Below are 25,794 nucleotides of genomic sequence, written 5' to 3'. Positions count from 1 at the left end.
ATAGGCCAGAAAATTGACGTTCTATTTAACGTACATGAGAAGTCACTGAATTGTCCTGGAAAATGTTTCTTGGTCCCAGGAGGGAGGCCCAGTCATGTCTGAATGTGACATCAGTAACAGTGGTGTTATCTTACTACCAAACGGAGGATAAAGGCAGAGTCCAAGATGGCAGAGTAGAGGGACAGAAAGAACTGATGTCCTTTTGTCACTGAGTCAACCACCTCTAAAAGTGCTTTCGGCATTTTTTGTGCTGTAGATATGAAACAATAGTATTTGTAAATCTCCAGGCCATTGTTGACAGCTCCATAGAACCAGCTTTCCATGGGCTGCTTGGCTGCCCTGAGGCTGACAGGATAATTCCGTCAACACAGTCCATTTGTGTCACAGCCATGAACCCTAGACAGCATTGCGTCATTGCCCCATTTGGGAAGCTGTGCTCTAGACTACATATCATCAGGGATAACAAACTTCATTATTTTATAACAGTTTGAATAATGTTTGCAGTTATTTGTAGCCACAATGCTTCCATTGACTCACACAGTTCACAGAATTTGTATCATTTAAGTACACTTCTATGTGTAAGTAATTGAAAATCTGGCAAGAGTTGCTTAAAAAAACAGGGGTGTTTTCTCATATAAAAATAAGTTAGGGGAAAGGAAGTCTAAGCCTGACAGTCTTTCACCAGCAGCATCAGGGTCCCAGGCTGCTTCCCTCTCCTTGCTCGTCCACTTGGGCTTACTTCTCCATGGTACGAGAATCTTGGCTGCTGCCAATTCTATGATAGAAAGGAGAGGAAACAAAATGACCTCTCTTCCTGAGGCTTCTTCATCTTTTCATTCTGCAAGGGGAGCAATCCCCATTAGAGTTCCCATTGTGTCTGTTTTAGCTGAAGTCTGTCACACGATCGCCCCTTGGAGCTAGTTACGCTGGCGTCAGACTGGTCGCACTAGACACCCTTCCTGGAATCAAGGGATCTCCTCTTGCTACCTGAACAAATTGGTGTTTTCTTCCATGGTGACAAAGAGTTTCGGAGAGCAGATTTTCCTCATGAGGGACAATTATCTGTGCTTGTTGTGTAATTTTTATGAGGCTTAAGTGCATAAAGCTCTTAGTGCAATGCCCATTATGTCACTCTATACATGTTAGCTATTATGAGTTTTATCATTAAGACCAATCACTACATTCCTCTCAGTGTTATGAACACAAGAATATTATCTTTCATTAAAAAATGAGGATAATGCTCACTTCTCTCTATATATCACACTTTTCCACCTGGGCATTGAAATAGTATACCTTGTCTTTTTTAGTTCCACAGAAACTCATGTTAAGATAGCTCTTCATTTTCTTCAGCTGCTCCCTAACTAGGGCTAACTATGGTGCAAAATATCATACCATATCGTATTATACCATATCATTACATCCGTGCCATGCAACAGACCCCCAGAAAACTCCCTCTCTGCACACAAATTTCCTTATACCCATGCTGGTCTTCAACATGCCATAACCCACATCTAGACAGGGGCAGATAAACAGTGGCTTGCTTGCATATATCCAAAAGCCATATTATCAGTTGTGTATTAGCAAAGGGAACACATACCTCCTTGATTAGCCTGACATATATTATACAATTATTTGACATGCATTGTTTCATATCAAGCTGTATGCCCTGTTAAAAATGAATACATACATATAACACACTATTATTAATTGATACCATAGAGTAGTTTAGTTTGAAGGGTTTGTAGTGGTTACTCTGTCATAACAGAGGCATTTTGGTGGAAGAGAAGAGGCAGGACTGACATTAAATTCTCACCACTGCTCACAGAAGTTAGCTCAGCTGCTCTGCTGGGCTGCCCTCCACAGACAAAAGTTCAAAAGCATAAGGCATGGTGTTGCACATAGGAGGGACCGTGACACTTTATTTGTGTGTGTGTGTGTGTGTGTGTGTGTTTCAATAAATTTTGAAAAAAATCATCAAAAGTTTTCCTCTGAAATACGTTTTTCACTTCATGTTGGTTGATAACTCTCCAATTCATTCCATTTTACTTTGAATAATGGTATTCAAAGATCTTTACAATTCTAAAATGAAACACATCTGAGGCTGCCTGCTATGGGGATGAAACATGAAAAGCCATCTGAAACTTTTGAAATGGAAAATGGGGGAAAAAACAGTGCAGATCAAAATGCATTTCATGTTCAAAATTTTCCAAAGAAACAGACTTCCTGAAACTACTTTTCATAAGTTAGTCTTTGGTTTCAATTGGTCAGTATAGTGTAATAGAATCAAACATTACACTGTTTATTATAACTTTCAAAAAAAAAAAAAAAAAGCATTACTCTTTCCCAAATAGTTTTAAAGACTAAAATTGCCAGTAGCACTGTGTTTTCACACATTCAATGTAAAATGCATTTTATTATTTAATGATTGAAAGTTTGAAAGTTAGCCATCATTGCTTTGTTTTTTGAACACCTGTGAACATAGAAGTGACTAGTAATGCAAATACTAAAGTGAAATGTTGACATGCCAATATATTATTGAGATGGTTAATTTTATGTGTCAACTTGAGTAGGCCAGTGTGCCCAGATACGTGGCCAAAACAATATTCTGGATGTTTCTGTGAGAGTGTGTTTGGATGAAATCAACATTTAAATTGGCGGGATCTAGAGTAAAGCAGAACTCTCTCCATAAGTGGGTGGGCTTCATCCTTGAAGGGCTGAATAGAACAAAAGCCTCATCCCCCCTGAGCAAGAGGGAATTCTGCTCCCAGACTGCCTTCCCATTTGAACTGCAGCATCAGCTCCTTCCTGTGTCTACAGCCTAACGGCCTTTATATTAACACATGAACTAAAGATTTTAGATTTGCCAGCCTCCATAATTGTGTGTACCAATTTCTTAAAATAAATCTCTCTATAGATATACACAGCCTATTGGTTCTGTTTCTCTGGAAAACCCTTACTAATACAATTATGTATGTGCCTTTGGTCTGTGTGAGCAAAAAAGGGGTTATGTTTAGAAGCTGACCTTTTTTTCCTTATAAAATCAGAACTTAGTCTACCTCATTAGTATTTCAAGATACTGCAACTAATATGCTATATTTTTAATTATATAATTGCTATGTTTCATAAAGATATAGACCAGGAGTACATCTGGAGTTAATATAAGTTGATAAAACTTTTCTGGCAGGCCTCTTGGTAATATGTATCAACATATGGTAATTAAAAAGTATTTGCCATTTTTATAAGGAATTTATATCTAATAATTAACCTAGGCAAATATTTAAAATTAAAGCAAAAGCAGGTACTACACATTTTTATTATGATATAATTTATTTATTAAGATAAGAGAAGGTAATTTCATTACTTTATAGAGTTGGAACATCTATACAATTAGTTAATAATTGCCATTCATTTTGCTAAAGATGAGCATTTGTCAATTAAGTGATAAAGTATATTGAGAAACAAAATAAGTCATTCTTAAGGAAAAATCACACATAATAACACACGTTTGAAACAATTTTTTAGATTGTTGTATTTCAAACCACAGTAGTTTCATCAAACTGTAAAATAAGTTAAATATCTTTTGAAGGAAAACACTATATATTCTGGAGAATGAAGAATTTGTTCAGAATTTTTCAGTCATGCAGATGTAAACTAATTATCAGCCATCTTGGGCAAATCTTGAATCACTAGAATAATCCTAATGCAATATCCTGTTTAATAATATAAAATGCTTTCATATTTGAGAGTAAAATTCAATTCAAATCAATTGAAAACATCTTTGTAGTCCCTTGTATAAAGTAAACACCCAGCTAGGTCCTGGGGAAATGCTGAAATGATCTCAGACAATCTTTAAGGAGCTTACATTATCGTGGGGATGATAGGTGTGAACTAAAAATAAAATCTCAATCCCCACTCCCACCAACTAAATGGATCTCTTCTTGACCAAGGAGACCCCAAAGAAACTTTGAAAATTGAGTTCCCAACCATGATGATACCCCCTCCCTTTTAGAGTTCAGACACAGCAACTGACCAACATTAATGTTAAAACAGAGATCATAAGATTGACAAAACAAATTCTTTGTGACAGTAAGATACCAAATTATCAACAAGACGTAAGGGCCATACCAAACAAAAATTAAATCACACACCCCTGCACTTAAAAATTAACCTATGTTCTAAATACCTAAAAGAAGGTCTTATGATTCATGACTTACATTCTGTCCCTAAATAAAACATCTTAGCATGAATTTCTCAAACTGTTGGCATACTGATTAACGCAAAACTCACTGACATTAAAAAAAAACACTAATTTATTCCTAAATCAAAACATTCTACTGATTTGTTTCTAAATTATAAAATTTTACTAATTGTCTTACACCTAAAACATTTTAGCCTATGTGTTGTCATTTCTAGCGAATGATTGTAACCTCTGTATCAAACCATCCAATAAAAAAAGACAACTCCATTAAAAAGAGCCCCCTTCTTTTATCCTTTACTTCTTTATAACAACATTCCAACTTGTAACAGACTTTAAAACATGCCCAAATTTGTTGCTGTTTCTTCCTGGGTTAATTTTCAAATTTGACTTTCAATAAACCTTTATCAAAATATTTCTGCTTCAACAGCCTTAATTCTAATTGACAAGGTATTCAACAATTAATTTCTCAATAAAATACTGAAATATAATTTAGGCAAGTATATGAATGGAAAGTGTAGAGAGCTATGAGAATGTGTGCACTGAGGTCGGGGTTGTAGGCAGCAACAGAATTGCTGACTCACTGGACACTGAATAGCAGGAAGTGTCAGGTAAATGAGGAGGGTCCCGAAAAAGCCAGAGTTTTGTGAGTTTGAGGAAAGTGGAACAAGGGAGGAAGCACAAAAGCTCATCATAGGTCAAATCATGTGGACCCAAACTAGTTCTATAACTTGTAAAAATCAGTTAAGTTCTCTAAATCTTAATATTCTGATTGTTAAATAAAGATATGATAAATTGTGCTCTGGAACCCCAAGATGAAAGCTGAAAGGTAAATTTATTGGTATGTGTGTATCTTTTATTAATGGTTTTCATCTTACTTATGTATTTTCTAATTGTGGCAAGAATGCTTAACCTGAAATCTACCCTCTTAACAGTTTTTTAAGTGTACAATACAGTAGTATGCCCAAGATTATACAGACGGTCTCTAGAAATGATCTTGTATTACGGAAACTTTATACTGGTTGAATAGCAAGGGGCTGATGGGGAAATCCCCTTAGCTCCCTGTAACCACCACTATACTTTTAGTTTTTAAAATGTCCATCGACAGATGAATGGAAAAAGAAAATGTGATATTTACATACAATAGAATATTATTCAGCTTTAGAAAAGAAAAAAATCCTGCCATATGTGACAACATGAATGAGCTTTAAGAGCATTATACTAAATGAAATAAGCCAGACGCAGAAGGACAAAGACTGCATGATCCCACTTATATGAAATAATTCATTCTACTTTTATTATTAACATATATTAAAATGGACACTTCCAGGGTCCAGTTCTATGAATGATGAGGATTCAGAACACTTCCATCATGTCAAAATACTCCCTTCTGCTTTGATTTTATTGTCACACCTCCTCCCCATTCCTAACCCTGGCAACTACTGATCTATTTTCAGTTACTATAATTTATTTTTTGAGAATGTCATTCAAATGGAATGCTGAAATATGTGACCTGTTAACACTGGTTTCATTCACTCAGCATAATCTCCTTGAGATTCATCCATGTTGCATGTGTATCCATAAACCATTCTCATTTGTTGCTAAGTAGCATATCCACTCTATGGATGCAGCACAATTTGCTTATCTATTCACTTGTTGAAGGATATTTGGGTTGTTTTCAGATTTGGTGATTATGAATGAAGCTGCTGTAAATGATTGTGTACAAGTTTTCAATTTATTTAGAAAAATGCCTGGGAGTTGGGTTGCTGACTTACACAGTAGTATAATACACACTTAAAAAAATAAATAAAAAACTGCAAAACAATTTTTCAGAGTATCTACAACATTCTGCATTCTGGTTTTTTTTCAGCATATTATGGAGTACAAACATTTAGGTTACATATGTTGCCTTTGCCCCACCCAAGTCAGAGCTTCAAGCTTGTCCATCCCCCAGAGAGTGAGCACTGCACCCATTAGGTGTGTATATACCCATCCCCTTCTACCCCGACACTGATGAATGTTACTACTATATGTGCACATAAGTATTGATCAGTTAATACCAATTTGATAGTGAATGCATGTTGTGCTTGTTTTTCCATTCTCGTGATACTTCAATTAGTAGAATGGGCTCCAGCTCTATCCAGGGTAATACAAGAGATGCTAGATCACCATTGTATTTTTGTGGCTGAGTAGAACTCCATGGTACACATATACCACATTTTATTAATCCACTCATGTATTGATGGGCACTTGGGTTGTTTCCACATTTTTGCAATTATGAATTGTGCTGCTATAAACATTCGAGTGCAGATGTCTTTTTTTATAGAATGTCTTTTTTTCCCTTTGGGTAGATGCCCAGTAATGGGATTGCTGGATCAAATGGTAGTTCTTCTTGTAGCTCTTTGAGGTATCTCCATATTACTTTCCACAAAGGTTGGACTAGTTTGCAATCCCACCAGCAGTGTATGAGTGTTCCTATCTCTCTGCATCCACATGAACATTTATTGTTTTGGGATTTTTTTGATAAAAGCCATTCTGATTGGAGTTAAGTGATATCTCATTGTGGTTTTGATTTGCATTTCCCTGATGACTAGAGATGTTGTGCATTTTTTCATATATTTGTTGGCCATAGTCTATCTTCTCTTGAAGAGTTTCTATTTATGTCTTTTGCCCACTTTTTAGTGGGGTTGTTTGATTTCTTCTTGCTGATTTTCCTGAGTTCTGTATAGACTTTAGTTATCGGCCCTTTATTGGATGTGTAGCATGTGAGTATTTTCTGTAGGTTGTCTGTTTGCTCTCACGATAGTTTCCTTAGCTGTGCAGAAGCTTTTTAATTTGATCAGGTCCCATTTATTTACTTTTATTGTTGCTCTGATTGCCTTTGGGGTCATCTTCATTAATTCTTTCCCTAGGCCAATGTGCATGAGTTTTTCTGACATTTTCTTCTAGAGTTCTTATAGTTTCATGCCTTAGGTTTAAGTCCGTTAACCACCGTGAGTTGATTTTTGTGAGGTGAGAGGTGTGGATCCTATTTCAGTCTTCTACATGTGGCTATCCAATTTTCCGAGCACCATATATTAAATAGGGATTCTTTTCCCCAGTGTATGTTTTTGTCTGCTTTGTCAAGATTAGATGGCTATATGAGGATGGTTTTATAACTGGGTTCTCAGTTTTGTTCCATTGTGCCAGTACCATTCTGTTTTAGTTACTGTAGCTTTGTAGTATAGCTTGAAGTCTGATAAATTGATGCTTCCCAATTTGTTCTTTTTGCTTAAGATTGCTTTTGCTATATGTGGTTTTCTCTGGTTCCATATGAAGTATAGAATTATTTTGTCTATACCTGCAAAAAATGATGTTGGTGTTTTCATAGGAATTGCATTGAATCTTAGATCACTTTGAGTAGTATAGACATTTGAACAATGTTGATTCTGCCAACCCATGAACATGATATGGTTTTCCACCTGTTTATCTCCTCTGCTATTTCCTTCCTCAGTGTTTCATAGTTCTCCCTTGTAGAGTTCTTTTACCTCCTTAGTTAAATATATTCCTAGGTATTTTATTTTCTTTGTTACTTTGTGAAGGGTATTGAGTCTTTGATTTGGTTCTCAGTTTGACTGTTGTTGGTAGATAGGAATGCTACTGTTTTCTGTGTACATTGATTTTGTAACCTGAGACTTTATGGAATTTGTTTATAAATTCTAGTAGTCTCAAACTGAACATTCTGCGTTCTGACAAGTACTACATGAGAATTCCTCTCACACCACATTTTTGTCAGCTCTTGGAATTTGTTGTTGTTTCAGATATTCTAATAGGTTTGTGAGGGTATCTCATGATTTTAACTTGCATACTCTTAATTGCCATCCTTATGGGTCTTTTTTTTTGCCTGTATTTTAATATTGCTGTTTTCTTACCACTCATTTTGAGTATATACTTTTATACAAATTCTTCATAGAATATATGTGGTTTGCAAATATTTTCTTTCAATCTGTGGGTCATGTTTTCATTTTCTTAATGGTGTCTTTTATAGACCAAAGGTTTTTAATTTAATGAAGTCCTATTTACCTTGTTTCTTTTTTTGGATTATACCTTTGCTGTCATATTTAAAAATATTTTGGGTAAATCAGGCCGGGCACGGTGGCTCACGCCTGTAATCCTAGCCCTCTGGGAGGCCGAGGTGGGTGGATTGTTTGAGCTCAGGAGTTCGAGACCAGCCTGAGCAAGAACGAGACCCCGTCTCTACTAAAAATAGAAAGAAATTGTATGGACAGCTAAAATATACATAGAAAAATTAGCTGGGCATGGTGGCGCATGCCTGTAGTCCCAGCTACTCGGGAGGCTGAGGCAGTAGGATGGCTTAAGCCCAGGAGTTTGAGGTTGCTGTGAGCTAGACTGACGCCACAGCACTCTAGCCCGGGGAACAGAGTGAGACTCTGTCTCAAAAAAAAAAAAAAAAAAAAAAAATTGGGCAAATCAAGGCCACGGTGTTTTTCTCATATGCTTTTTTTCCTAAACATTATGTAGTTTTACTTTAGATTCATAGTAAATTTTGATGTATTTTTTTCTATAAGTTTCAACATTTAGGTTGAACTTATTGTCATTATTACTTTTTGTAATAAAAAGTCCAATTTTTTCTAAACCATAATTTGAAAACCTTATCCATTCTTCATTGAAATGCCTTTGTAAAGTTCCAGACAGCTCTATGCCATATTTGTGTGATTCTATTTCTGGACTCGATTCTGTTCTTCTAGTCTATTCTATCCTTTCATCAATATCACACTGTCTTGTTTACAACAGTTTCCCAGTAAGTCTTAATATTGAGTGGTGTAAGCCTTCAAATTAATTCTTCTTTTGATAGTTGTTTTGGCTATTCTAATTTCTTTGCCTGCCCAAATAAAATTTAGAAACATCTTGTCTATAGCTTCAAAAACTCTTGCTGTAATTATGTTTGGAATTGAATTAAATCTATCACCTTGAGAGATGTTTATACAGTACATAGTGTCTATATTGAATCTTCCATTTCATGAACACTGTGGGTCTCTCCAATTACATAGGCCTTCTTTGATTACTTTTAACAGTGTTTTGTAGTTTTCCAAATTGCATCTCCTGTACGTGTTTTGTTAAATATATGGCAAATTATTCTACTTTATTTGGAGTGAGTGTAAATGATGTTGCTTTTAAAAATTAGGTTTTTAATGGTTTATTTTTAACATATGAAATAAGATTCATTATTGTGTGCTGACCTAGTATCCTGCAACATTGCTAACCTTCCATTTTAGTTCTAGGAAACTTTTTTATACATTCCTTGGGATTTTTTACATAAATAGGCATGTCTTCTGTGAATAGGGACAGTTTTAATTCTTCCCTTATAATTAATACATCTTTTATTTCTTTTTCATGCCTTACTGCACCAGCTAGGAGTGAATAACCTTGCCTGAAACTGAGGGGAAAGCAATTCAGTCATTCACCATTAAATATTAAATTAGCTGTGGGTTTTTTGGTTGATGTCTTTTATTAGTTTGAGGAATTTCTCCTCTGTACATGTCTGCCGAGAGATTTTATAATTAATGGACACTGAATATTTTCCAATGTCTTTTTTGGATCAATTAATAAGATCATGTGAATTTTACTGTTAATAAGGTAAATTAAATTCATTACTTTTTGAGTGTTAAGTAAACCTGCATTTCTGATGTAAACCTTAATTGATAGGGGTATATTATTTTCTTAAATACTGATGGATTTGATTTGCTATTATTTCATTGAGGCTCTGCCACATTCATGGAGGATATTACTCTGCAGTTTTTGATTTTTGTCTTTTTCTGGTTTTAGAATCAGAATGTGTTGGCTAAGTTTATATGTTAACTTGATGGGGCTAAAGGATGCCCAGATAGCTGGTATAACATTATTTCAAGAAGACTGACCCTCACCAGTATGGGTGTGCATCACTGATTCCATGGAGGGCCAAATAAAACAAAAAGGTGGAGAAAGGGCAAATTTTCTCTCTGTCTTCCTGAGCTGGGACATCTGTCTTCTCCTACACACTGACACTGGAACTCCTGGATCCCAGGCCTTTGAGCTCTGATGGAATTATGCTTTCCTGGTTCTCTAGCTTGCAGATAGCATATCAAGGGACACCTCAGCCTCCATATTACATGAGCCAATTCCTCATATATCTCTATATATCCTATTGATTCTATATTTTTGGAAAATGACAAATACACAGATTATATTATAATTTTATATATAATAATTCTGATCTTATAAAGTGAGTTGGGAAGTATCCCATATTATATTGTTTGGAATAATTTATATAGAATTGATGGTATTTTAAAAATATTCATTAGAATTTGCCAGTGAAATTATCTAGACCTGGAGATTTATCTTTTAGGAAGATTTTATTGTATGAAGTGAATTTTATTAATATTTCTAAGACTATTCAAGTTATATGTTTTATCTTAGACAAGTTTTGGTAGTTTGTAGATTTTGAGGAATTGGCCCATTTTAGGGCCATCTAAATGTTCCAATTTTTGTGCCTAGTTATTGATAGTATTTCTTTATTCAATTAGAGTGATTATAAAATCTATAGTGAGATATCTTCTTTTATCCCCATTTGTAAGTTTTTTCTTCTCTCTATTTTTCTAAAAATAGGCTCTTGTTAAAACTTTATCAATGTTTTTAAATACATTTTCAAAGACACAACTTCTGTATTTACCATTTAATCACATTTTCACTTTAAATGTTATTGATACCAGCTTCTGCTTTTATTACATCTTTCCATATGCTCAATTTGTGTTTAATTTACTCTAAAAATTCTACTGTCTTAAGAGGCAAGCTTATAACACTGACTTGAGACCTTTCCTAATGTCTAATACAAGTATTTTGTTTTATATATTTCCCTGTAAGCACTTCTTTAACAGCATCAAAAATTTTGGTGTGCTGTGTTTTTAATTGAATTGAATTGAAACTATAATACAATTCTCCTTGTGATTTCTTCTTTGACTTATAGGATATTTAAATGTCTGTTGTTTACACATATTTGGAGATTATCTGTGGTTCTCTTCACGTTACAGATTTCCAATTTACTTCCTTTGTCAACTGCTGCTGCTTTAGTCCTTACTGAAATTTAACATTCTTTCACAAAACTTGGCATGTGGTCTGGAAAATTATCACTAGATGTGTTATATCTTGCCCCCAAAGCACAAAGAAGCTTTTCCTTTTCTTGTGGTGGAAGAGGTAAGACACAGTAATTTGTATTTTACTTTGGAGCTACGTCCTGATTAATAAAACCTTAAAAATTGTATGTATATGTTCAGCCCTTGAATCCTGTACAGTTTAATTCACACCATGTGGAGCACATGTGTTTACCAAGATCTCTAGCATGCTAGCTTCCTCTTGTTTTTCAGATTCAAGCCACGTTATCATCAATGTATCAATGTTCATTTTTTCTTTCTTAATCTGGAAAGTGGGTCAGAAACAGTTTCTATAGATATGAACTGAACAAAATACAAAGCAGTTTTCTTCTTGGCTATGTCGATAAACATCATGTAGGCACAACTGTAAATGTATATTGTTGTCCAATCTATGTGATGCAAACTGCTTCTGATCCACTTTCTAGAATAGAGGAAACAGTACGTATCTGTCATCTCAGTGACCACATATTCTGTCATTATTCTGCTCTAGCCAAGATCTCAGATCTAAATGGCAAACTCAGTGCTTGAGTTTGCTTGAACTTGGTTTTCATCAGTCTATGATTATACCAAATCTGGTTTTAACAGGCACCGGAACGGTGAATTATTAGAGAGGTGTAGACCATTTCTGCATCTTAAGAGGTTCAGGAGAGTCCAAGGCATTAAAATAATTGGGGGCATCTGTCCAGATATCTCCATCCCTTACATCATAACCCCAGACTTTTTCCATCAGAGTCCTGGATTTGCCATAACAAATTTGCTTTGGCAGAGTTTAATATCCTTTAAGTTCATTCATTGGCACTATTAAATTTTGCGCTTTCCCCTTGGCTTTCTTTTCTGTGCCCTTGCAGGACATGAGAGCTTTTGGTAACAAAACATTCTCTGGCTTTCACATCTGCTTTTCAATTCCTGGAATTTTCCCTTGGCCTTTCTTTATCTTTACGAAGAGCATTAGTGATGTTTTGTGAGAGGCACCTAATCCTGTTATCTTACCTCTGCTATTTCCTTCTCAAATTTTAAAATGCTCATATAACACATCTGCTTGTGCATTTGTTACTGCAGAAAAAGTTCTCCTAATTCACCATGGTACGGTTTTAACTGTGTGACTGCTACTTTGTGACAGACAGGGCCTATGTGCCACTCACCTCCAGTGATGTGGGTCTTCCTTACAGGTTGGCCACCTGTGATCTAGCTCCAAAACTTCATCTCACAGCCTGTTTCTCAGACCATGTCAGATACCTATTGTTGTGGTTTGGGCTCCCCGAATTAGACATTGACATGTAGTTTAGGTTGGTGATGAGGTATTTTTTAGGAAACATCTGGGAAAAGAAAGGGAAGGACATAGGATTGGGAAAAGGAGAAAGTCAAACTGCTATGCAGGCCTCACCTTCCTTGGCCAACTGGTGGGCAGCTCTGGAGAAATGATTGGGTCAAAACAGCTGAGCTCTTCCATATTTGTCTCTTACAGACACCAGGTGTGGGCTGCCCAGAAAAAGTTTGGCTTTGGGTAGGCAGCTCTCTAAAGTCGATGCCAGCCCAGAATACTGAAAGCTAGAGGGAAAGCTGACCACAATCCCCACAGCTGGGCAGCAAGTCCTTTCTTTAAGGGGGTTTTAAGAGTTACATTGAGCGTCTACCATGATTGTGATGGTTTATATTTATAACTAAGACATTATTTTTAATTCATATTTACCATGATTTTCTTTTTTATTCACTGCATTTTTATGGATTAATTAATCTTTTTGGTTAGTTTCCTCATCTATTTTTTATCCATACTTTCAGGTATGTTAAAGCCATACTTTTTTCTTTTAGTGGCTACTCTTGAAATATTGCCATACATCTTTGATGTAGTATAAGTTTAATGAATATCTCATTTCCTGTACAGACCAACATAAACATTTGCACATTAATTTCTATCATAGTTTTCTAGTGTACATATTCTTTTTTTCTGACATCTTATATATATCCTTTTTTATGAAACAAAAACATTAGGTGAATATTTTTATAGTAAAAATATTTATTATTATTTTAGTAATAATAAACATTTAGTAAAAGTCTATTATTACAGTAAAATGTTTATTTATATTTATGATTTATAATTTTTCCACCATTCTTGTATTTCAGGCATGTATTCTAGAGATATTTTTTCCCTGTGGCAAAGTATATCCTTTTAAAATTCCTTAGTGAAAATGGAATAATTGTAAACTCTCTCAGTTTTTGTTCTTCTGCATTGTCTTTATTTCATTTTCACTTTTTAAAGATAATTTCTCCAGATAAGTAATTCAAGGCTGACAACTTTTATCTCCAAAACTTTGAAGATTTCATTACTATATCTTTTGGTTTTTATTGTTCCTACTCAGTAATGTGCTGTAAACCAATTTTTAGATGATATTTTTCTCTGTTTTCTTTTAAGTTCTTTTTTACATTTGTGGCATTCCATAATTTTAGTACAATGTATTTAAGTATGACTTTATTTCTTTTATATCTATCTTATTTGGAATCCATTATCCTTACTTATCTAATGATTCTGATTCTAAAAAATTCTCAGTCATTACACCTTCAAACACTGCCTTTCCTTTGATCTATTAATTAGAACTCTACTTAACTTTATGTTAAGCTTTCTAATTTCACCCACTGTATCTATAACCTCACTTTAATATTTTCTCATCTTAAAATATTCTGGAAATTTTCTTCAGATCTAGTTTTCAATTCCCTAATTTATTGTCTAATCTATTATTGAAAAAATCCATTTCGTTAAAATTTCAATCACTATTGTCTTCTTTTTTTTTGAAATGCTAAACATTTATGTTTTCAAATTAGTCTGATAATTTTTCAAAATCTCTTTTCATGTTCTTAAATATTTTAATTTTAAGACATTTGATATATAGTTACTGTTTTGCAAAGCAGAATAATAATGACATTTTCCAGCTGTGCTAGCACTTTTCTATAAGTTATTGAGTTTTATTTTATTTTTAATATTCCTGAATTAAACATTGTCATGCAAACAAACAGCACGGAATCTTTGGCAATAATAAACATAAAGAAAAAAGGGTTTTTCAAAGTATCTGGAAAAGAGTGTAAGTGGTTCTGTTTAAGTAATTATTTTCTTATATTCAAGAGCATATAATATATTAAAAAATATTTTTTATCCGTCAGCCTTCCTTAGTTGTTCTCTTTGGTAAATAAAAATAATAAAGCAGATTTCAGCCTAAGAATGTAAAATTTACTACAAAAATATTAAAAAGAAATTTTCTTTATCAAGGAAAATGAAACTAGATTTGATTGCAGTTAGACATGGAGTGTAATAATACAATTAAATTTGTATTGATTATTACATGGATGGAGAAATACTTTTATACATATTACCAAACTTTGTTTTCCTATACAAGAAAAAGCTGAGCCAATAAGAATTAGGTCTTTAACATTATGGACAGGTCTTGGGCAGGAGTAAGCTTATGGCAGAGATTGTTTTGGTGTAACAGCCTCAGGAGCAATGGAGCTGTCCAGAAATTTGGTGTTTTTGAAGGACAGAAGTGTGTGGTGGTGGTCCTAAGAGTGGGAGAGAGATGGGGTTTAGTTGTAGAGAAGGTCTATGTGGGTAGAATATACTTCAGATTTTCCTGTTTGGATGGCATTTTGTTGGAATCAGCTTTATCCCATTTTTTTTTATGGATGATTGAATTCTCACCACCCAGATCTTCTACACAGCATACCCATTAATAATTTATTATTTTTTTATTTTGTGAAAAGATGATAGATGCCAAATATCTTCACCATGTTTTTGCATTTCTATGACTGTTTTGCTCTGTGTTTATGTTCTAATAACAACTGAAGTATATGATATCCTCAATTCTTTAAGTTGAAGCATATAAACTTTTAACTTTGCTTCACTGTCTTGAGATATTGAATTTTACCTTGAACATGTCAAAAGCTAAACTGAGTGTCTCTCCCTTAGATAATTTTCTTTTTCTGCCTGTGTAACTGAATGCTGTAGAATGAATTGTGTCTTCCCCCACCCCCAGAAAATTCATATGTTGAAGCCCTAACTCACAATGTGATGGCATTTGGAGACAGGGCTTTGGGGAGATAATTAGGGTTAGGATGAGGCTATGAGGGTAAGGACCACACAATAGAATTAATATCCTCATAAAAAGAGGCTCTCTCTGCTTGACTGTGTTGATGAAAGAAGGTGGCTTTCTGCAAGCTAGGAATAGAGCCCTAACTAGAAACCAAATCTGCTGGCACCTTGATCTTGAACGTCTCAGGCTTCAGAGCTGTAAGAAATAAATTTCTGTTATGTAACCCATCCAGTCTATGTTATTTTGTTATTGCAGCTGGAGCTAAAACACTAAAGAATTCTACACTTTTCTTAATAATAATTTAATCAAAATATATTTGTTGATTGTTTAATTCTATGGGTTGTTTTTTTGATATGTGGCATTGCTATCAAAACTATATAGACTTACTTGTTATTTCATTTAAAGACATTTTCATGTATTTTTATATGTCAATAATTTTTTTCTTTTTTTGTGTGTGTTTGGCACATTAAAATCTGGGCACTGATTCACATTTGTCTTCATATTTATTATCTTTTCCATAATGACATCATTTGTTTTGTGTTTTTCTCTGTCATCATTGGGATTATATCAAAATTATTCTCCATTTCAGTAATTAGGACTTTATGGCTATCTGGCAATTGTCATATCTAATCTATTTTTCATAAAATGTTCTTTTGGACATCTATTAATTTCTTCAGTTCTAAAATTGTCTTCTTACATTATGCTTATCATAATATGGTATTTATTTAATTACTGATATTATTAAATTATTTTACAACATTAACCCTCATGGACGATTTCATTTCTTTCAGTTACATCTTCATCCTGAATGAATTATTCATTTGTTTTTTTTCCAAACTCCCTTTTCTTTTCCAGTTGTCCTTTCCTTTTCTTCTTCCTTTTCTTTCCTTCCTTTGTTTCTTATTTATTTTTCCTTTTTCTTTTTCTATCTTTTGTCATGGTACATTTGGATAAATTTTATATTTTTATCTATATCTCCCTACATTTTTATTAATTAAGAGAATAATTCTGTCAAACATTCTATTAGTTCATGTATATAGTCAAATAATTTACCCTGGCTCTCTTAAAACTTACCTAAAAATTATTTATATCTTGCCTTCCAAATTTCAATTTGAGAATGTCTTTTTCTGTATTTTGAAGGTATGCAATATCAGTGAGAGAGAGAGAACTCACTTGGACACAGTTGTAAACTTTGTTTGATGAACTATCAGTTCCTTTTGAAACTATGTGAAGTATAACTAAAAGTAATGCTCACTTCCGCTAGTGGGGGGTGTATACATTATACAAAGTCATAGGAATCGCATGTTATCCGCAATTTAATGTGAATACCTGATGCTTATGCTTTCATTAGAGATGAAAATAAATTTACTAATATATTACACATCTAATCCACATCTTTCCAGTAGTTGTGTCTAAATCTCCTAGACAAAGTAGGGGCAAATAAGGTAAAATTACCTTTGTGTATATTTAATTCCAAATTTAGAAACATTAATGAACATTTTCAAAATTCTATCTCATCAAAAGCACTTCTGGGGTATTCAAGAGAGATTTGAAATGTCGCCTTGTCTGTCCTTGGGATAGTTTTGTGGATCATTTTATTTTTGGCCAAGATCTTTAGAAGTTTATTGCATGAATTGTGCCCCTTCATTTTATATATTTAGTGTTGAGGATTATCTTGAGTTTGTCTTTGTTGTCTTGTTTTTCTTATTCTCAGGTATTGGGAATAAAGAATTCTATTAATAGGTTTTAATCAGTCTTCTTTGAGAGAAATGCTACTGGCGATTTTTGTTTTCTAATCCAGGGATAAAGAAATAATCCTCTTAGTTTTCAAACTTAATAAAAGGATGGAATGAAAAAAAAAGAAGCTCACCTGAGATTTCTCTAAGATATTAAATATAGTTACAAAGTTGAAGGAAAACATTTTAATCTAATAATTTGTTGTTCGTCAAAATTATCATATAGAAGGAAAAAATTCAGAGCCATTATTACAAACATTAAGGAAATATTTACATACCGAAATTCATGAACATATTTTCCTATGTTCTCTCCCAAAATGTTTTTTGTTTTACCTTTTACATTTGCATTGCTAACTCTATTAATTGTTTTACACATTTAGAATGTAAGTTTCTGTATAGCATGTGAAGAGATAAAAATTTATTTTTCCATGTGGATATCCACTTAGCCCATTACCACTAGTATCATTTATTAAAAATATCATCTTTTCCCCACAGGACTACCATGTCACCTTTGGCAAAAATCAGATGTTTATTTCTGGACTCTCTATTCTGTTGCTTTGGTTCTCCTGGCTATCCTTGAACCATTATCATATATTCATAAATACCACAGATTTACAATAAGTGGGAAATACTGTAAAATTTTCTAGACTTATTCTTTTATTTCAAGATTGCCTGTTTTTTGACCATTTCATATACATTTTCAATATTAGAATGAGGCTGTTAATCTCAGGTTTTGATTAAAATTGTATCAAATCTACACATCAATTTAGAAAGCCTTAAAAAAAAATTTAGAAAGCCTTTTATTCAAACTACCTAGCAATGAGAATGAACAAATGGTAACTACAAGCAAAACATGGGTGAATCCTGTAAAACCATCACTGAATGAAAAGTGGCACATGCTGTCCACTATAATTTTGGTAATAGGCAGATAGAGTTTTTTGTTGGAGATGTCAGGAATGTGGGTTACTTTTGGAAGGGGATGAGCAGGTTAAATGTATGAGTTCATTACATTTAGCATAAGTATGTTTAGGAATTTTCTGCATGCGTAATAACTTTTGAAAAACTGTACATTAAAGAAAAGAATATTTTTGAGGATGCTAAAATCTAAAAGTGATGTTTTCTTCTCAATGGAAAAAAAACTTGAAAAAGGTAAAAATTCAGAATGTAAATATCATAAATATTAGTGAATGTAAAAACAAAGATTGTAAATATAATAATACTTTAACTATATTTATATAAAATATAATAATATATAATCAACTATATTTATAATATCACATAATTACAGTTATTAATAAGCAGCTCTGAAAAGATTTTGAAGAGTAAAATTTTGCATATTTCCTTATGTGGAGGGGTAAATCAAGACTTTATAATTTTCTTAATTTTGAAAATGTATGTCGATCAATTAAAAAAGAAAATATACAAGCAAAACAACCAATATGTATATTTTTAAAATATCTAGTATCTGGGTCATGGGAAAAGGGGTGAGACAAAGCCTCAGTCAGCCTTGATACACTATCAGACAATTGCTACTGTTTCCCCCAAAGCTCCTGGGCAAAGACTGTTCACACACAATGGGTAAGCTCTGAGTCAGCTCAAATAAAAAGTAGCCAGAGATTGGGATTTTTCCAGGAAGCTGCCCTCAGGTCATGCAAAGACAGTTAACTGGGAAAGGGGCTTTGGAACACTGCAACCTTGTTCTGCCCCCTGCAGGCGGCTGCCGGGCTGCTCGGCTGCTGATTTTCACGGTGACTGCGGGGCTGTTGGTTTTCAATGCTACCACTGAGCAGGCGAGGCTGAGATGGGTATAGGGAAAGCCAATCCGCCCCAAAGCTCATGGTCCTTTTTTTCTTGAATAAATGATCCCCAGATTTTGCAAGTCTGTGGGTGATATTTTGTAAGCCTTTGGTTAATTTAAAGAAATCTGAAAATATTGATTTTGGCAATTTTTGCCAGTGTTCACTGCTTTTTACCTAGAAGAGCATTTTTGCATTTACTACTTCTCTACTCCTGCTGAAAACATGAATCATATTTATCTTAAAGTCTTCTTGTTTGTGATAATTTAATGGAAGATGTTTGAATATGTAAATTTTGAAAGTAATAATAATTAAAAGCATTACGAAACAACATTGGATGAAATAGAAAATGCTGTTGTTAACACATTCTGAGGGTTTTCCATGTAAAATCGAGATGAAAAATGTCAGGTTTTCTCTTAGTGGAGTTTTGAAATAGATTTTACAAAGAAAATCATTAAAAAACCTGCCATATATTCTGAGGCATTGGAAATTACCTAAGGCTGTGGGGCCACATGTGACTAATACAATGGAAAGAATAACAGTAATAAAATATTAACATATTTCTCCATTCTTGGCAATCATCTTGTTGTGGAGCCTCTTGGACATCCCTGAGCTGTAGAGAAATGATTTTTGCATGTTTCAAACACACTTGAGTAATGTAGATTCCAAACCTAGAAATGAGATTAAACTCCCAGGGGTTTGAGTTCCATTTACAGTTGGCAAAAATGTACGTTTTTTAAAAAAGGAACTGTGAGAAAAGCAAATTCCTTACTACCTGAGCTGTTAAAAAATGTGATAACTGCTCTTTTGAAAGATCTTGAGCCTGCATAAAACACCTGCTATGCAGCTCAGAATCACCATGAGAATAAGGATAAAAGAACGCAGAGGTTCGGAGGAGAGCTGCAAGCCTAACGCTCTCTGCAAATTGAAATCTGGATAAGAAGGAAGGAAGATGGCATCCAAGATGAAACATCTTTCTTTTATAAGGGCTAATCTTCAGTTCCAAATTACCTTATGATTTATTTAAAAGTTTAAAATCATTCTCTCTGCCCTGAGTTTATTAGCAAATTTGGGTAAGGGACACACTTGATAAGACAAATAACAGAGCTATAAGAATACATTTTAAAAGCTTGAGAAGTAAAGGAATGAATTTATTCTTCTGCTATCAGGAATAATCACTTATCCTGGAGCAAGTCCACAAGTTAATGCTGGATATAGGATATAAGAATGGCCTTATCTTAATAACTTAGAATTCACAAGACTAGTTTATGATAGAATAGCATTTCTGAGTGTTAATCAGCTCACATGATGACTAAAAACACTGACTCTGCTAAGCTATGTCAATTAAAGCATTAAGAGAAACAAGTTATAAACTCTTTGTAACTACCCTAAGGGGGCAGATTACTACACATTATATTTATACTTACTCCAGATTGTAAATTCCTTGATTAGCAAAAGCTTTGCTTAAGAATGTGAAAATTATAATCATTGAAGAATCCCTGTAATACTCTCTGAAATGACTCTTAAAGTTAAGCAATCACTTCTGAATCAAAACCAAACAAAACAAAATAAAACTTACAAATGTAAAACTGTTAATAGATACAAACTGCTTGTTCTTAAAACCTCTACTCCTATATTACTAAGTAGTATTTGACATGCTTCCATTTTTTTTTTTTTCCTTTTTTTCCTCATGTTCCTCTTCTGCCCCCTTCAAATTGGTAACCTGGTCCATAGTCCCTACCATAGGTGATGTTGTACAAAAAAAGTGTTGTGGCAAGATCCTTGATCCCAAAGCCTCCCTTGGAGAAAGATAGGTTTTGCATAGAGACCAGGTAGCTTGGAAGGCTTGTTTGTCTGTTTTCTATCATAATAGAAGAGTATTCCCAGTATGCAGGGGTGGAAAAGAAAATGGGCACTGGGCCTGTCTCTAGAGCTTTGGATATCAATGCTCAACATTTTAAATACTCTCCAAGAGAAGAAAATGATGCCATTAAGGAATGACTTTATCTAGGAAAATGAGACCAAAAGGACAGAGGATTACATCCTGAGAAGAAAAAAAGACTTTTTCCCATGCATACCAAAGAGGCTATCAGGGCCCTAAGTCTGAACAAAGCATCACGTCCCCACCAAGACTTGTACATGAATGTTCATAGGAGCTTTATTTGTAATAATCCCAAACTAGAAATAATCCAAATGTCCACCAGTAAGTGAATGGATAAAAAAAATATGGTATATTCATACAATGAAATACTATTCAACAATAAAAAGGAATTAACTATTGATCCAGACAACATGGGTAAATCTTATAATGATAAATTCCTCAATCAACTCTGAAAACAATGCTGTTGTTCTTGTGGTGCTCTGTCATATGATGTGCAGTTATCCCTGTGTCTTCTGCTACAAATTTGACATCATTTAGTTGACATTCACATGATGTGAAATGATCACTTGGATGCTAAATGCAGATCTATTGTCTCTAGTTAAAATCGAGAATTATCTGGCTCCAATGTAACCACAAACACAGGTGCAAAGAAAGGGCTAGATCCATGTATCAGTACAAAGATACATGGTGGTCATTTTCATGGTTCAGAAGCTGCGCCATCAGTTTTAGATTATAATCTATATGATAGCATACGATTTTAAAAATTTCCAGAATTCTCAGGAATGCAATAGTATATCCTCAGAATGCAATTTTATAATTAGTATTATATTGGAATGAATATGCATATAGTCAGAAATGTATGGGCTCAAATCTAAACTCCATAACAAAGTAGCTGCATAAATTTGAGCAAACTATTTATATTCATTGGGAACTCACATCCTTATCTGTTAATGAATATAATATTACCTATCTCAAAGGACTTTGCAGGAACTATACTAAATGGTCCATTTCCACATCTTAGCACCTGATATACAGTAAATGCTCAATAGACACCTATATTTCCCTTTATTTTCTATCAAATATAGGATAAAAATTATACTTAGGTGGATATGTGCTTTGAAATTAGTGCAAAGGGCCGGGCGCGGTGGCTCACGCCTGTAATCCTAGCTCTGGGAGGCCGAGGCGGGTGGATCGCTCGAGGTCAGGAGTTCGAGACCAGCCTGAGCAAGAGTGAGACCCCGTCTCTACTAAAAATAGAAAGAAATTATCTGGCCAACTAAAAATATATATACAAAAAAATTAGCCGGGCATGGTGGCTCATGCCTGTAGTCCCAGCTACTCGGGAGGCTGAGGCAGTAGGATCGCTTAAGCCCAGGAGTCTGAGGTTGCTGTGAGCTAGGCTGATGCCACGGCACTCACTCTAGCCCGGGCAACAAAGTGAGACTCTGTCTCAAAAAAAAAAAAAAGAAATTAGTGCAAAGTTGTGCATCTAGTATGTTTCACAGCTAGGCATTTCTAAGTTCAATCTTACCAACCCATAAGTGAATACTATGAACTATAATTTTTGTATAATTACACATTTATTTAAGATATTATGGTTTTGTAGAATTTATAATGTCATGCTATGGTTCACCTAATAATATGGATTTTTTAAGATTCCTTTTTATTATTCTATTTTACACCTAAGAAATAATTGAGAATTTGGTTGTAACTTCAAAATTAGAAATTAGAATTTGTGACATAAATTTTGGTCCTCAAATTATAAGCCAGCTTACCTCTTCTTATTCTGAGGCATTGGTGATATTCTTGGGCAAGTGTCAAATATGTATTTTTCCTAATTTTATTTTATGCAATATATGTTTTATCAATAAAGTATGACTGTTTCTATTAAACAGAATGTTTTTTGAAATTCTCATGGATAGAACTGAGTGAAGTGCTTTATAAAACACAAATAAATTGTTTCCCTCTTTTTTTGTGTATGTGAAAACTGTTGAAAACAGTATAGTGTATGTTATAGAGAAAAAGTAGCTAGTTCCCAGAAAATTGATTTATTCCTGTCATTTGTTCTGTGGAGTTTTGTCTTTGAAAGGAGGATTAGACTTTGAAATGGATATTAAACACCAGGGGGAAAAACAGTTAAGGTAAAATTACCTCCTCATTTGATAGACAGAAGGAAGCAATGTTAAATGAATATCTGTTTAAGCAGTCTTGTAACTTGGTACAATTGTTTCTAGAAGTCTAATGTTTAATTGTTCGCTTAATAATATTGATTTATAAGAAGTTATGAAATATCCATTTGATAACTTCTTCAGTGAGGAAATATTACATTTAATGATTGCGTTAAAATGAGTGTATTGAAATAAAACAGAGTTCTTGTGATAAATATATTCAGGGTGTTAAGAAAAAAGGTCCCATTATTTAGTGTCAGTACAGAATGAAGTACCTTAACAGAGTCTTCATGAAGTTTCTCAGCATTGATATTTTATTAACTTGGTTATAGGAATGCTTAAAATAATCCTTAATGCTGTAATAATGACAGTGGGTTTTCTTTTCAGAGATGATATGGACATCATTCTTAGCTTTAGGACACAATTTATCCTTTGCCTATAGTAGCATTTTGTTAGTACTAGAATTGAAATAAAATGAAGAATCAATTCATATAGTTAGTCCTGAATTTTCTCAATAACCATATGTACTTGGAAAATTTATTCAGCCTGTCCAGGCTTCCTTTTTTGGTCCTCACTTGTGTGAAGTAAAATGATCTCTAAAATCCCTGTAGGTCTAAGAATTCTAAGTTATATAATTTTTCACGATGCTGTTCTAAATTGTAAGTGCACCACCAGTCCAGGCCTTCTAGGAAGCATACAGCAAGAAGGAATTAAACTTGCAAGAAATGTAGCGGGGTATAGCCCCAGGAGATGAAATGGGGAGGGAATTGGAGTAGGCTAGGGGAGCTGTCAGACCACGATGCTGGTCTGACCTATGTGTAGGAAAGTGGGATTGTAGGTGGCAGTGCAATTTTAGCAAAACCTTAACAAGGTCAATGGAGTATCTGTGAGCCACAGTTCCCTGTCAGAGGAAACTTCTGTCTCCCAGTGAAAGGTTTGCCTTAGTATCTAAGATGTGCTCAATCACTGGCTGGGAACAGTCCATGAAAGGCATGACCTTGATGTGAAAGCTGTGATGGATTTCAGAGCACAGTACCTGGGGCCATTTATTTTACTGCTCATAGTAGAACATATAAGAAGCACATTTCCATAATTGACACAATTGACTAGAATCTATAGTTTTTAAAAACAAAATTATAATCTAAATATACTAATAAACTTACAAACTAAACATGGTATAGGTATTCACTTACATTCATTATAAATCAGAGTCTTTAGTCACTTAGTAAAAGGTTGTGAGTATAGTTAATTTGGCCCTCTAAAAGCTCGTTTTTACACTAATGCTAATTCAAGATGTTATAGGAGACAGATGAGATTTAACTTGGTGAAAATGGCAGGTAAGGATATATGCTAATTGCAACCATAAAATTTTAAACCTTTTTGATTCACACTCAGTAAACATTGAGTGGAGAGACAAGAAAGTTTATGATACATGTTTTTAGATCTTGAAGTCCTAGTTAGACATTTGTATCTTTTATTCAAAATATAGTGCCCTTTATATACAAAGGTTTCACCTCAATTATGCTATTTGTTTTGCCTGATGGCTAGGGAATTCTTGGACATTTTTTTGAAATAGTTGTAATAGTTTACTATCAGTAAATATGTGATGTGTCATTGCCCCAAATAATTTGTTTGAAAGATTTACATAAAATTGAGTTTAATTATAAGGAGGAAATGTATTTGTTAAGCAAAATCATTACTAGAACTTAATGCAAAGCCTTTTATATTAATTTTGACAAGTTTTCTAAATACCCATTTCATTGGCTTGCAACTATTGCTTCCCAAATTTTAAAAGACATTTTGTATTATTTTGCTCATTAAGTAGCTATTAAAAATGTGATTTGACCTTGGTCAGACACTAATTGGGACTGCTGTCTTTATTTGAATAGACCAGCCTTTTAAGCAACAAGTTTTGAGCTCTATTAATATGTAGGTTTTTTACCATAGTCTTCTAGGAAATTTTTGTCCCTTGGAATACTTTAACAATGATATGTACCTACCAAATAAGTTGCATGACATATAATTAATTTTATTTTTGAATATATTAGGCTTATAGGTCCAGGTAGACTATAATTTTGCTAAGGCATTCGTCTGGTGTGCCATCACATAGTGAGCCTATATAATATGAATTATGTCGCTTTTCTATTTAATGGACAAGTTTGCCTCCACTGACTACCACACAAAAGAATATTTTACAGATTTTTAAAAGTTTTACGTTAGGCTTAAAGACTGAAATAAAAGTTCTAAACCTCTCCAACAGACTAAAGGACCCTCCTTTGGCTACAACCCCCAAATGTTATGGTTCCTGGTCACTGCAGGATGGGAGGACAGTCACCATGCCTCATTGGCTTTCACCTCCTCCCCCTTACTAATCATTACTAGATTTTGTCAAAGACCGATTTGAGATAAGAAAAGACCAGAAAACCCCTCAGTTTACTTAATCCAGTCCTAGAGCCCTCCTCCTGTTTATGTGGTTATATGTTTCCAACATGACAACTTCGGACCATAAGAGTTTCTTCTTAATAACTGGCCGCCGCCGTGAGCTGGTTCTAGCCAGTCTCCTGAGTTTGAGCAGTTCATAGACACATACCCTACAATTCACTTTTTGTGTATAGGACCTAATTATAATGCATTTAAATGTTAAATCTGTACCCCAAAGTGATCATGGGATGTATGTTACATACATGGAAACTTAATATGCATGTACTTGGGTCTCCTTTATGAATATTCATAACTTGTCCTGTAACCTGTTAA

The sequence above is a fragment of the Lemur catta genome, chromosome 16 (genome assembly GCF_020740605.2).
Source record: "Lemur catta isolate mLemCat1 chromosome 16, mLemCat1.pri, whole genome shotgun sequence".
Classification (NCBI taxonomy): domain Eukaryota; kingdom Metazoa; phylum Chordata; class Mammalia; order Primates; family Lemuridae; genus Lemur; species Lemur catta.
The sequence above is the reverse complement of the archived record's forward strand: the minus strand, read 5'-3'. Positions refer to the sequence as shown.